The sequence below is a fragment of the Myotis brandtii genome, unplaced genomic scaffold, assembly GCF_000412655.1.
Source record: "Myotis brandtii unplaced genomic scaffold, ASM41265v1 scaffold59, whole genome shotgun sequence".
Taxonomy (NCBI): domain Eukaryota; kingdom Metazoa; phylum Chordata; class Mammalia; order Chiroptera; family Vespertilionidae; genus Myotis; species Myotis brandtii.
The window spans coordinates 2112306-2126736 of record NW_005370223.1 but is presented as its reverse complement, the minus strand read 5'-3'; positions in this window follow the sequence as shown (position 1 = coordinate 2126736).

Here is a 14431-nt window from a genome sequence, read left to right as displayed (position 1 = left end):
CAGGACGGGGAACCTGCAGCACAGGTACATCATGCCCTTGACGGACCAGGGCGATTTCCCCAGTTCTGAAGCAAGCCATCCCAGAGGCCTCTGCGGTGATTTAGCATCCAAAATAAAAAATGATGACGATACACTGAACACTAGATTTCCTAAAAGTTCCCGCATCCCCGGGATCTTCCATTCCTTGCAAATGAATGGGCCACCGTATTCCTGCAAACGCCTTCTTCGAAGCAACCGATGTCAAAGAGCCCCCTTCTTAGGGGGAAAGCCACCTGGGCTACCTGTTACGTCTTCACTTCCCAGAGAGCACAGCGTCTCCCCGAGAATGACACACCGTGGGAGCCCAGCCCACATCCATGGTCTCTCACTCGGGTCCTGTCACTTGCTTTTCAAGATGAGACCTGTTTCTGATAGAGTTAACTGCTCCAGGCACCCCGCCTCCAGACAGTGCCTCTGCCCACAGAGCCAGGTTGACTATTTAATTGGTACAAGATCAGCGTTCGGCCTCGGAATAGCCTGGCCATGAGCTCATGTGTTAGATGCCCATGAAGATGCGTCCTCTCCACACGGTTCTCAGGACATGGAGGCTGGGGGCTATCAGCTTCCATGACTCCTCTCTTTGACGGAACACACCTGCCCACAGCCAGGGCTCGGAACAAAGACATACTTCCGACTCTCTCTCCCTGCTGTTAACCTTGCACACTGCTCGTAGGAAAACCACTTGCTTCTGGCCCCTCCTGCGATGGAGGCCGAATGACTGCAGCTGCCGGGGTAACCTCTCTGGCATGCGAGCCAACAGCTCCTCACCTAAGAGCCGCTCCTCTGCCCCGCCACCCTGGCCCCCGGGGCAGCCACAATCCCTCCAAGTGGCCACAGTGCAGCCCAGCACCGCCGCCCCCCCCACCCCCCGAAACATACTGGGAACTGCTGACGCTCATACCAGAGAAGAATGTTTTTAATGCAGATTATTCTTTTAAAATCCTTTACAAAAGCAGCTGTGATCAATCGTGCCGGGGGCTCTGGAAAAAGCTGCCACTTGGAAATCACTAATATTGATTCTTTTCCCATTCACGGCTTTTAAGAAGAGAATCCCATGCTAAGAAACCATCATCAATTTCTCTAGACTTCGCTAACATGAAACAGTATCTAAAGTTAAAATATATCTTCAAAATTAAGTTAAAACCAGAGCAGATATAAGAAATCCATCTGTTAAGCTGCCTTGCATTCAAGGGACATGTTTGCTTTGAAAAGTCGGTCGAACGAATGCAATAATTATTAAATGCTGATTAAACCTCAGCAACTCTTGTAAGGGTTGTTCTGCAGGTGACACTAGCTGAAACATTAAAGGGAAATCTGTCTTCATTGGAGATCTGGCATGCCCCATTCTTCATCTGCAAGATAATATTCTCTTTTCTCTGTGCCTATTCTTAGAGAAAACTATCAATTCTAAGCCTGTGTTTATAAGACAGTCATGATTCCAAGTGGTCACATCCTGACTGAACGTCCAAATACCAGAATGTTTTAAGTCTTTTCACAGGAATTCGAGTAGATCTATTACCCTGTCAAACCCGCCTTTCCACATTAGGCCTCTTAGAAACTCAAGCATTTCAAAAGGTGAAAAATCGATGCTTAAAGCTACAATGTGCGTACAGCGCAATCTGGCATCTTCATTTAAAAATTATATTAAAAACCCTCACCAGCATCAAGAGCCAATTTCCAGGTTAGGCATTAAGGAAAAGGCACAATTTAGTGTCATGTCTGCTATCCGCACTTCTGCTTAGAGAAAAACACACCAAAGACTTTATGAAAATGCCATCCATAAAATGCATACAGATCTGAAATCGAAGTATATTAACAGCCCATAATACTTTGTGCCAGCATGGCACTCACCACGTGAAGGAAATTAGATCTGATCAAATCCAAAGAACTGGCAAAAAAAAAAAAACCACAAAAAAACCCTTGCCATTTGTTTTGTTCCCAAGTTAAGAGTAATTTCAATTTCAAGGCAAATATCTGATGATCATTCAGGTGTCACATTCCTGGCCTCCTGCAACCTCAGGAGTTGACTGAAGGGCTGGGTGTACAATCTGCCATTTTATTAGTTGAGCAGTTTCACTCCCTCTCCACACCCACCCCAACCCCTCAAATTAGAGAAAGCCTCTGCTTTTTCACCAAACTAAACAAGCGAGATCCCAGAGTTCTGTAAAACTCCTTAACACTGGCTGATCAAGGGCCTGAACCTTTGTCAAGCCCTCCCTCCCGGGGCTGTCACACAAGGAGGATTTCACAGCTTCACTGGCCCAGGCAACCTTTTTATCCCCAGGAAGTTATTTTAAGCAACTTTCCTCCAGCAAACAAATCTCTGGCCTTCCTCTCTGCCATTGTAAAATTGTCACAGCACAAAGCAGTTCAGCATTGAAGCCGAAATCCGCCTGGTCAACTAATTTCAATTCCATCCTTCTGTTTGACTGCTCGAGATCAAGGCTGTCTGGTAAAATTTACTATGACAACAGAAATGTTCCATACGTGCCTTGTCCAAAATGGTAGCCACTGGCCACCTAGTGGCTATTGAGCAGTTGGAGTGTGGCTAATGCAACAGGCGTGCTGATTTATTTTATTTTTTTTACTTACTTATAATCAATTTAAATCCAAATAGCTTCATGTGGCTGGTGGCTACTGTGTTAGGGAAATTCTAGCGGGAATTTTTAAACTGCTGCTGGCAGCCGAGATAATAGCCATCCACTGATGCTGGGCGAAGCCATGGCAGGGTTAAATATATTTTTAAATGTTTTATTGATTTTTAGAGAGAGAAAAGGAGAGGGAGAGAGAGATAGAAACATCGAGGAGAAAGAAATATCAACATGGACTGGCTGCCTCCTGCACGCCCCACACTGGGGGTCCAGCCCACAACTGGGGCATGTGCCCAGACCAGGAATTGAACCATGACCTCCTCCTGTTTCATAGGTCGTTGCTCCACCACCTAGCCAGGCTGGCCAGGCTAAATGCTCTCTCCTTAAACAACACCTCGCATTAGTAAACATCAATGCCCAACAACATAATTGCCTTTTCCATCACTCTCCCTTGGCACTCTATACCTGCCAGAAAAATTAAGGATTCAATCTAACTAGGTCTTTAATAACTATTTATCAAACACCTACTATGAGCTGAAATGTTCTATCATTTGTTTAAACATAAACAGCAAGACCTGTGAATGAATAATTAAAATGTGGCACAGTGTAATATTATTCTGGGATAAAATGAAGCGCTATCAAGCCACCAAAAGACATGGAGGAACCTTAAGTACATATTACTAAGTGAAAAAAAAGTCAGTCTGCAAAGGCTACATTAATGCATGATTTCACCTACATGAATGACATTCTGGGAAAAGTAAAACTATGGAAAGAGTAAAAAGATCAGTGACGGCCAGGGGCTCTGGTGGGGAGAAAGAGGGATGAAAAGCTGAAGCATGGGGTTTTGAGGACAACAAAACTGTATGGAACTGTAATGATAGATACATGACATTATGCATTTGTCAAAGCCTATAGAACTGTACAACACAAAATGTGAGCCGTAATGCAAACTATGAACTATAGCTATTAACAGTGTACCAATATTGGCTCATTAATTGCACTATACACAAATGTACACAATAATAAAGTTACACAATAAGCGAAATGGGGAGGGTAGATGGGTATATAGAACTCTATGTACTATCTGTTCAATTAGTTTATAAATTTTAAAGTGTGCCAAATAATAATAATAAAGTCTATTGTACCCCAAGGTCCAAATGCCTGGAAAACTCCTGAGGCCCACCCAAATATTCTGCCCTGAGCTATGCAATAATTGAAATAATTGAGAGGGCCCCTGGTGCTAAGATCACAGAGCTATGCTCTGTGCCAGTTTTTGGCAAACCGGCACACAAGAGATGGTTCCTAGCTGCTACCAACAGTTGTACCTGGCTGCCTCAGCCAATGGCATCTGACTCAATTAGCTTTACCAAATAAACATTCGTGGGTTTCTAAAAGTTGCAAGCGGATCATTCACAGTGGTGATGGGTATTATGAATCCTCATTCACTCATTCCATCGCTGCCTCCACTGCTGCATTAAGCAAGGAGGGAACTGCCAACAAGCGAGTGCTGTCTCTCCAGGGAGAGTGGTTCGTTTGTCTAATGTATGAAGCGCAGCGCTCCACCACTGTCCCTCCACCGAGCTGTCACCATCACTGGACGCACTGATAAATCACAGGCGATAAAAATTCTAGCGCACAATGGTTTAAATGACAAAACTAAAAAAGACGTTCTTGGAATAACTGGGGGAATCTGAATATAGACTGGATATTAGGAAATATTATAGAGTCATCACTGACTTTCTAATATAAGATATTGTCTTTGCTTATAGCAGGTGAATGCCGAAGCGTTCAGGGGCAAGTTTGCTGTTGACCAAAATGTACTATCAATAGTACAATCCCCACCCACACCCCCAAATCTATATAAAAAAGAGAATAAAGCAAACATGGTAGAATACTACCGATTACTGAATTTAGGCGGAAGAGACTGTCCTACCTGGCACACAGAGGCAGGAGCAGACCATGTATATGTGAGTGTGGCCTTAATGGAATTCATGTATGTATTCAAAAGGCTAAAGAAACAGAAGTGGAGGTAAAAATTACAGGCTGCTATGCCCTAGCCTGTTTGGCTCGGTGGTTGGAGCATCAGCCTGCAGACTGAAGGGTCTTGGGTTCAATTCTGGTCAAGGGCATGTACCTGAGTTGCAGGCTCGATTCCCGGTCCCTACAGGGCACCGTGTGGGAGGCAACCAATTGGTATGTCTCTCTCAGATCCATGTTTCTCTCTCTCTCTCCACTCCTTTCCACTCTCTCTAAAAATCGATGGGAAAAAAATATCCTCAGGTGAGGATTAACAACAACAAAATTACAGGCAATGAGTGGCTCAGATAGTACCACCAGGAAAACAAAACTTGGCCTCCATGAGCACGTGAGTCATGGGAAGGCTATTAAAACATCTGTGTCAAGAGAATGGCATTCAGAACTTCACTCCTATCTCCATCCTCCCCAACTCCTTCATTTAATTAAATAAGAAATAGGTGGTAGCATCAAATCCTAAATTATTAATGTATTCCATATTAACATATTAAGAGGGCAACTTGAAAATTCGAGCTGTAAGCTTATGATTTGTGTTATTTTCTGTGTTGTACTTCAGTAAAAGGCTTATGAAAACACACAGAAAGAGAGCAACCTAATTGTAGAGAACAAAGCCTCGTCCCTGGTCACAGCCTTCTCTTTAACACGGGTCTGCACTTACAAGAGACACAGCCGGTGGATGCGGTGGACGCTGTGATTCTGTTCCAGACACACCTGCCGGAGAGATGCCAATTCGCAAACCTCTTCAGCAGCTCTGCCTCTGAAGGGAGCACTGCAATTATCTCCACTTTTCATGAAGTTTTAGAAAGGCTTAGATTTCTAGTTGCTTAGAACATACATGCGACTGAATGATTTTTTTTCATGCTGTTTCTGTTTTCCAAAGACGTAAAGCATAACATAAAGATGGGAGGCGTTAAGTGTCTTTCGACAGACGGTGTCCAAGTGCCTCGAAACCTTCCTCGGAGAGCTGGCAGATGCCGGTGCGCAGGTGTGATTCTGATCCCAACGGTGCAAGGCCCTACAGCCTCTGTGCAGAGCAGGCCTGGCTTTGCTGCTTTTCAGCTAAAGGAGATTTTGCACCTGGTAACCACAGACAACCACTCTTAGCTGGCTGTTGCTTGGGGGGTGAGGGGAAGAACTGTTGTTTTTGCAGGGAATATGTAAGGATAACTATGGTTTAAATTCTAAATAGCCAAACGGCAATTCTAGATAAATTCCTAACGGGACAGCTGCTGTATATACTTGAATTCAGATACATCGCAAATAGGTTTTCTTGCTGCTGGTAAAGCAGGGAGAATGTGGCAACAGTGCCATCCTTTCTCTTCCCCCAGAGTTTCCAGGTGCAGACTCTAGGTCTCCTGGTAGCCCAGCTACCAACCAGGGTCTTCCAATCTCTCTCCAGCCTTGTCAGCCTCCCAAGGTGGCTAGAGACTTGAGAGGGGCCCTGGTGTAAAGACGCTGGCCATTCTGTAGCCACTTAAGATAAGAGTTGATTCATTCATTCATTGAGCACCGACTATGTGTAGGGTGCTCAGATCACACAACTGAATATGAGTGGACACTAGCTAGGCAGAGGAAAGAGGTGTGGAGAGCAGGGAGAAAATGAGGGAAATGGAGGCATGGGGATTGGTAGCATTTAGGGGGTCAAGACAGGATGGGGAACTCAGAGGAGTCCCAGTGCTGCACAGTGGAGGGTCGGGTGTGTGAGATGAGACTGTGGACGGTCAGATCCTGGAGGGCCTTTGGGGAAAAACTAGGGAATTTGTATTTATTCTGTAAGCAAATGAAGGACTTGAAGGGGAAGTTTAAATTTGTTTATTTTGGAAATATCTGGGTTGGGTGTAGTATAGATGATGGATTAGAGGGGCTGGACTGGATTAGGGTGAGAAGTCAAATTATGGCAGTAATTATGTAGGAAGTCAAGGGTGGAAGGATTGGAAAGGAGAAGACGGAATCAATAAAATTAATGTGGGTAAAATCTCCAGCTCCTGCCAACTGGTTAAGTAAGGGGTGAGTGAGAGGATATGATGATTTTTTTAAAAATGACAACAGCAGCTGCTGTCCTTAAGGAGCCTTTATCCCAAAATATGACCAACATCCAACAAGGCAGGTTTTAATTCCGAATTTACAACTGAGCCTTAGCGATCACATGGTCTGCCCACCATCACCTGAATATTAACTGTAACACCCAGGTTTCTGATCTGGTCACCGGAATGAGGAGTAGAGCCCCACACTGACTCAGGAATACAGGAAGAGGCAGGTGTGGAAGGTCACACAGCACGTTGTGTTGAAACAGGAGTTTGAAGAACGAACAAGCAGGAAAGCAGGACGTACCAAAATATGACCAACATCCAACAAGGCAGGTTTTAATTCTGAATTTACAACTGACCCTTAGAGATCACATGGTCTGCCCACATCACCTGAATATTAACTCTAACACCCAGGTTTCTGATCTGGTCCCCGGAATGAGGAGTAGAGCCCCACACTGACTCAGGACTACAGGAAGAGGCAGGTGTGGAGGTCACACAGCACGCTGTGTTGAAACAGGAGTTTGAAGAATGAACAAGCAGGAAAGCAGGGCGTACTAGCAGGACTTACCTAAAGTAAGATCAGAACTGATACATGATAGATAATCGTGTCTCCACTTATGTTGAGTAACTGGATTCGCATAATTGTTTTGGCCACTTGTGGAAATGTCAGGCCACAGGGCAGTTGGGAGGTAGAGAGAATCCTGCACTGAAACGCTGAGGGTGGGTTTCCTTATCTGTAAGATGAGAAAACAGCAATGCCAACCTCCTGCGTTTCACGTGAAGATGGAAGAGATGTGTGAAAGAGCTAGAGAAAACTGTAAAAGAAAAACCCAATACAAACAATCCTATATAATAAAAGGCTAATATGCAAACTGTCCCCTCGACCCGGGAGTTCGACCGGGAGTTCGACTGGGAGTTCAACCAGGGGGTGGGCTGGCCAGGGGAATGGAGGGAGGCCCTGGCACTGGCAGGCAGCTGGGGGGAGGGAGGGAGTACCTGGCCAGCAGCCAGCAACTGCTAAGGACCCTACCAGTGAACAAATTTCATGCCCTGGGCCTCTAGTATCCAAAATATATAAGGAACTCATAACTCATAGCAAAAATTCCCTCCACCCTGATCAGGGGCGGGGACGGCCAGCCAACTGTCCCTGGCCCCTCCCCCAGGAATGCCTGGCCCAATCAGCCCCGATCAGGGCGGGCTGACTGGACCCCACCCGTACACGAATTTGTGCATTGGGCCTCTAGTTATTTATATTTGTGTAGCTGCATCTGCTCTTTTAGGCAGGTCAAGTACTCTGTGAAAAAAAGTAAGTGACTGGCTGCTCCTCAAACTCAAGCCACCTCCCGGGAGATCACAGGGCTTTCTCAGTCCATCATAACTAAGCCCGGTGTTCACAATCATCGCTCAAGAACACACCCAAACAAAAGAAACTGATCAGGACTGAAAAATAAATGAATAAAGAATCTGTAACTAAGACTAAACCTAACTCTACCTCCATATGAAACTACCGAAATAGGAGTTCTTCAGGAGTTGAGAAAGTGGCGAATTAATGTACTTGGTGATATCTGTTAGTTGGCTGACCATTTGGGACAGTAAACACAGATGTCACACTATGTGCAGAGCTGAGCAATCTAGAAACTGTGCGATATACTTCTGGTTTATGGCTCAGATCTCAATAATTACAGAAGGGACAGACCACACCTCTATTGCTTTTAGAAAATTCACTTAAACAGCACGTAGGCTACCAGGAAATGATGCCTAGTCATTCCAGGGAAGCACAGATACCCAGTCAGCTTTTAACCTCCAAAAAGCCTGGGGAAGTGGCAGTCACCTCTCCCAGTCACTCCACCCCAGATGCCCAGAGCCACTAGACCCATCCCACTGGGGAGTTCAAAGGTAATCATCATCGCTGGCTGGACTCACCGGTCCCCAGAAGTAGGTACAGATATTTCACAGGCCAGAAAATGTTTACGCAAAAGTAAAGATTTTAGGTATTAACCATCTTCCCCTCTAATGTGAACAAACATTTCCATCAGAGGCTCTGGAGTCAAAGACTATTAAGAAAATGATTCACCTGGTGTGTGGTTGCCTCTCATTGTCCCAGGCCCCCTGCACAGGGAAAAGCTGTAATAACAGATAATGAGGCCGCCAAGGTGGACCCAGGAAACAGAACTTGGCCACAGGACTACCTGAGCCAGCACTGATGGCCTTTTTATATGAGAATAAACACATCCCAACTTCTGTTCCCAACAACACTCCCCTACTGAGAATGCCAACCTTTCAGTTTACTTGTCCTGAGCCAAAACCTTCCTGGAGAAAGTCTGCCTGTGCAACAATAATAAATGCCCCCAAAGACTTGACAGAGCCAAGATCCAAAGGTGCTAATGACACTGATCTCTCCCTCTGGGTTCCAAAAGCCACCAGGCTCACAAAGATGAAGGTTCATGAAATAGGAAATGTTCAAGGTACTGCCTTTGAGATGTTCTATTATTTGTGACAGTTCCAGTTTGTGGCCAGTCAGGTTTTCTTCCATTTCAACATAGATTTGTTGTTGGACATTGTACTCCACTAGCCGACAGGATGGGGCGCTGGCCTCTGGGCCCCCACCAATGACCAAATAATTAGGAATCAGTGTGCTCTTTGCTAGCAGACCAAGCACATCACCGGTGAAACAAGCAAATCCAAAACTACAAACGCAATGTCAGGTTCCGTCAGATGAACTTGCCATACTGCAGGTCAGAAATGCCAGCAATTTCCTATGGTTTAGTCTATAAAATATTTACATTTTGCCCAGCCTGCGTGGCTCAGTGGTTGAGCATCGACCTATGAACCAGGAGGTCACAGTTCGAACCCGGGTCAAGGCACATGCCTGGGTTGCAGGCTTGATCTCCAGTTGGTGGCGTGCAGAAGGCAGCTGATTGATGTTATGCTCTCACATCTATGTTTTTATCTCTCTCCCTCTCCCTAAAAAATCAATAAAAACATTTTAAGAAATTATTCATGAGATATTTATAATGTTCTTTTCATATGAAGTCTTTGAATTCTAGTAGATATTATATATACTTACAGCACTTCTCAGTTTGAAATGGCCACATTTCAAGCGGTCAAAGGACAGACCTGGCTTGTGGATGGCACAGTAGACGACACAGATCAATTAAATTACCTGGTCTTATTTTTTTCATTTACCTTTTCTCTGGCTGGAATTATCTTTTCTTTATATATATTTATATGTTCCTCCATCACCCCTCAGCAGGGCTTTGTGTCTTTTTTTCTTTTCCTGCTCTAAGCCAGCATATAGTAAATAGAATATAGTTTTAGACCAGTGATTCTCAACGTTCTGGCCCTTTAAATACAGTTCCTCATGTTGTGACCCAACCATAAAATTATTTCCGTTGCTACTTCGTAACTGTAATGTTGCTACTGTTATGAATCGTAATGTAAATATCTGATATGCAGGACGGTCTTAGGCGACCCCTGGGAAAGGGTCGTTCGACCGCCACAGGGGTCGCGACCCAGAGGTTGAGAACCGCTGTTCTAGACAAATGTAAAAGCAGGTGCTTTTACAAATGGAAGAATCTGTCTCCAAAATATCACTTGAGATCGCGTACTGTCTGGAGTGGAAACATCACCGGCGGCTACCAGTCACCCTCCCACTCACAGGAAGACTCGGCGGCAGCAGGGGACAGTGGTTAGGAGCCTGGGACCCAACTTGCTCGGCTCTGCTGCTTGCCAGCTGGGGACCTCTCTGAACCACAGGCTCCTCATCTGTAAAGTGGATGGTAGGAATAGCCTGTCTCACAGGCTGCCATGAGCATTAAATCAGTTCATATTTGCAAACTTTGTTTTTTAATTTTCTCACCACTCTGCCCTGGCTGTGAGGCATCCCTGGAGCACCAGGGCCAGGGCCAGAGCAGAAATGAAAGGACCAAGGCAGCTCAGCTACATTGGGGCCCAGTCACTGGTGATCAGATTTTTTAATTTATTTTTATTTTGGTATCCCATCCCCCCCCAGCCCCCCACCCCCTCCACTTTGGCAACCATCAACTTATTCTTATATCCATGGGCCAGTTTCTGTTTTGTTCTGTTTAATCATTTGTTTTCTTTAGATTTTAGATATAAATGAAATGATACAGTATTTGTCTTTCTCTGACTTATTTCACTTAGCATAACAACCTCTAGGTCCATCCAGGTTGTTGGAAATGGCAAGATTTTCTTCTTTTTCATACCTAAATAATATTCCATTGCATATATACCACAACTTCATTACCCATTCATCCACTGACCGACACCTAGGTTGCTTCCATATGTAAAGCACTGTGAACAGAGCCTGGCCCATAAGTGCGCTGGGTATTTACTACGTCAATAACTCACATTAATATGTCCTGCTATTGCCATTTCAGGACCGACTTTGCACTGCTCTGTGCGTCTTTCTTCTCTGTACAGTCCATCTACACAGCAGTGCCAGGATCCCCGTGCCACAGGGCACACCTGCTCACACCTTCCCAGCTCACAGCACTAACTGCCCCCACTGGCCCCAGGAGCCCGTCTAAATTGCCCCGCAGGGTGAGCTAGAGGCAGGGAGCACAGTGGGTGAGGGCGGGACTCCAGGTCCCAACGGCCAGGGCTGAGCCAGGCTCTGCGCTTACAAGCTGAGCAACCTTCGCAAACTCATTCCCTTCTCCATGTCTTGGGTTCTCTATCTCTAAAACAGAATAATAACAGTACCTATGTCATGGATTGTTGAAAAACTAAATGAGTTAACATGTGGCAAGACCTTTTTACAGTGCCTAGCACATAGTAAGCAATCAATAAATATCACCTAGTATTATTATTACAGGGCCCTCCACAACTGGAATCGAACCTTTACAGCTTCACTTCAGTCAGCAAATATTGACGCATCTACTAAATACAGGGTTGTGTGTCTACCTGGCTCTTCCACTCATGGGAGTTACAGTCTGGTAGGGGACAGGTAAGAAAGAGTCCATTATAATCTGGGGGGGGGTAGATGGTCTGCTAAGAGTGGTACACCTACTGCAGGACCCCACAACCAGGGGACCTAAGCCAGTCCTGGGGTGGGGGTCAGGGAAAGGGATTCATGGAAGAAAGGATATCGAGGCTGAGACTACCAGGAAGAAGGGGGAGTGAGCACAAAAGAACATTTTACATTCTCACCCAAGCTCAGCCACATGAACCTTCTCCCCCTCCTGACCACACAATGGCTCCGTTCCTCTGCATGCCTCTTACTTACAGGACACCCTGACTTACGTCTGCTAATCCCAAGCAGATGAAGAGCTCCCCCAGGCACCTGTTTTTCTATCAAGCACAGAAAATGTTCAATCCATGTTCAATGAATGAATTCACTTTCCCCTTCGTTTCCCTTATGACCAAAGACCCACATTTCCAAAATGGCAGCCTGAGTGACAGTCCTGAGCTGTCCCAACCAGCTGCTGGCTTCAGCAGACCACGTCAAGTTACAGTTCACATTCTACGAACTTGCAGGTACAAGAAAAGATGGCACTGACTCAATCTCTGTGGCATTTATTCCCATCGATGCATCAAGAACTCCAACCAGGAGTCCACCTCCAGGTTTCCATTAGGCCAGTCATGGAACCTCTCTGACCCACAAATGTCACTCCTCCATCCCCTCTGCCTGCCCAGCTAATACCGACAGTGTCAGGGCTCCGTCACCAAGAACAAATAAGACCATTGTAACAATTGGACAGTTGTTTTGGCATCTCCAACGGGCTTTGGTTATGTTTTAAAGATAGATTATAAAATATGCATGCAAGCTGCGCCCCCTTTGTTTAAAGCAACTCTTTGAGTTGGCTAACAATTTTATTCGTTAACATTTCATTTTCCACCCCCGCAAGCTGTGTTCGTTCACCACAAGCTGTGCCAAGAGCAATTAAAAACTTCTGAGGAAGACAGGAAAACCCACAGGCTTTGCTGCAGACAGAGGGTTTACCTACCTCCTACCTCGTGTAACTTTGTAAGACAAAGTAAAGAAAATGGAGACAACGCTCCTTTAAGTTTACTGATTCTAAAACATGAAATGAGCTTTACTGGCATATTAGAAAAAGAGTAATTATGCCTCTGTAAGAAGTGGTGGGGAAAATATGAACTTTTCAGTGTGCGGTAGACCTAGGTTCAAATGACAGCAACAATTCATAGGACTTTCTTCTTCTGAAAGTGAAGATTCTATGACTACCTTCTATGGTGGTTGTAATGACCACATGCACATAAGTGTCTAACACTGCCTGGCACGTAGTAGGTACTCAATAGATGTTACTTCCACTTCACTTCTCAGAATACAGGTGGGTAGTGAAGCTTTTATGATAAGAATAAGTGTAGGAAAAAGTATCTATGACAACTAAATTATTCATGTGAACTCTCATTGAGATTAAAGATAGCAGAACAACCTGGCCAGTGTGGTTCAGTGGTTGAGTGTCAACCTATGAACCAGGAGGTCATGGATCGATGCCCAGTGGCACATGCCGCCCAGGTTGTAGGCTCAATCCCTAGTGTGGGGCGTGCAGGAGGCAGTCGATCAATGATTCTCTCTCATCATTTATGTTTCTATCTCTCTCTCCCTCTCCCTTCCTCTCTGAAGTCAATAAAAATATATTTTTTTAAAAGATGGCAGAACATGCCAAAACTTAGAGGACTTATTTTATAAAAAGACCATTTTTTCTTCAACCTGCAATGGAGGAATGAGAATTCTTCCATATATTTTTGCTACCAAATTTTATAAAGTCAGACTGCCATGACATCTGATAGAAGCCATTATTAGCCCTGGGCCCTTACTAATGAACTGCACTTATGTAAACTTTAGAAAATAAAGATATACATGAACAACCACACAAAAACAGACGCACATACACCCTCTTAAATATCAGTATTTACAATGGGATTAGAGTATGAAGATAATGCCCATGCTAGGTCAGAATGGTTAAAAAAAGAGAGAGAGAGAGACTACCAATCTCAGGGAAACTAAGAACAATCAGCAAAAATATTTTTTGGCATGGTGTATATGCTTGTTAGTTCTATTTCACATAAAATTAATAAGTGTAATCGTTAATATAAAAGCTTCTTAAGGCATGTAAAATATGACCAATTAAAATCTGTTATGATTCACATTTCTTTTTCTCATAAGTGTTCAGAGCACTAGAATGCTTGAAAACTCTACAATATGCCTCATCATTCTGATGAATTAGCTGTAGCCTTTGCTTCCGGAGCTAGAACACCATTAATGGTTTCATAACTGCATAGCATTAGGACCAATTAAAGGTTCTTAAAGAATCAAGAAATATTTAAAGGCTATGAGAGAATTTAAGTGTTTAAGTTCATTAACTTACCAAAGTCAACTCCAATGTTCTTACACAAAATGTGTTTTAAAGTTAAAATTCCCTATTTCTTTAAGAGAAACATCTAAGAAGCCCACAATACGGTCAGCCAATATAATGTAATACAACCATGATAAAACACCAGGCTTTTCATCCTGTTGCTCTATGTCTGTGACACACTTTCACATCATTTAGTGAATCTGAAGCTCACTGAACCATGCAAGGTAGACCAGGCAGTGGCACCATCAACATCACAAAGGATGTGAGACTAGGGTCCTACAAGACCACACACAGCGGAGGGGGCAGGAAAGAAGGAAGGCTCAAGCCCAGGTCTTGGGGGTGGCATGACCACTGTATTTTTCACTAACAGTATGAATCTTCTGGGAGGTGACAACTC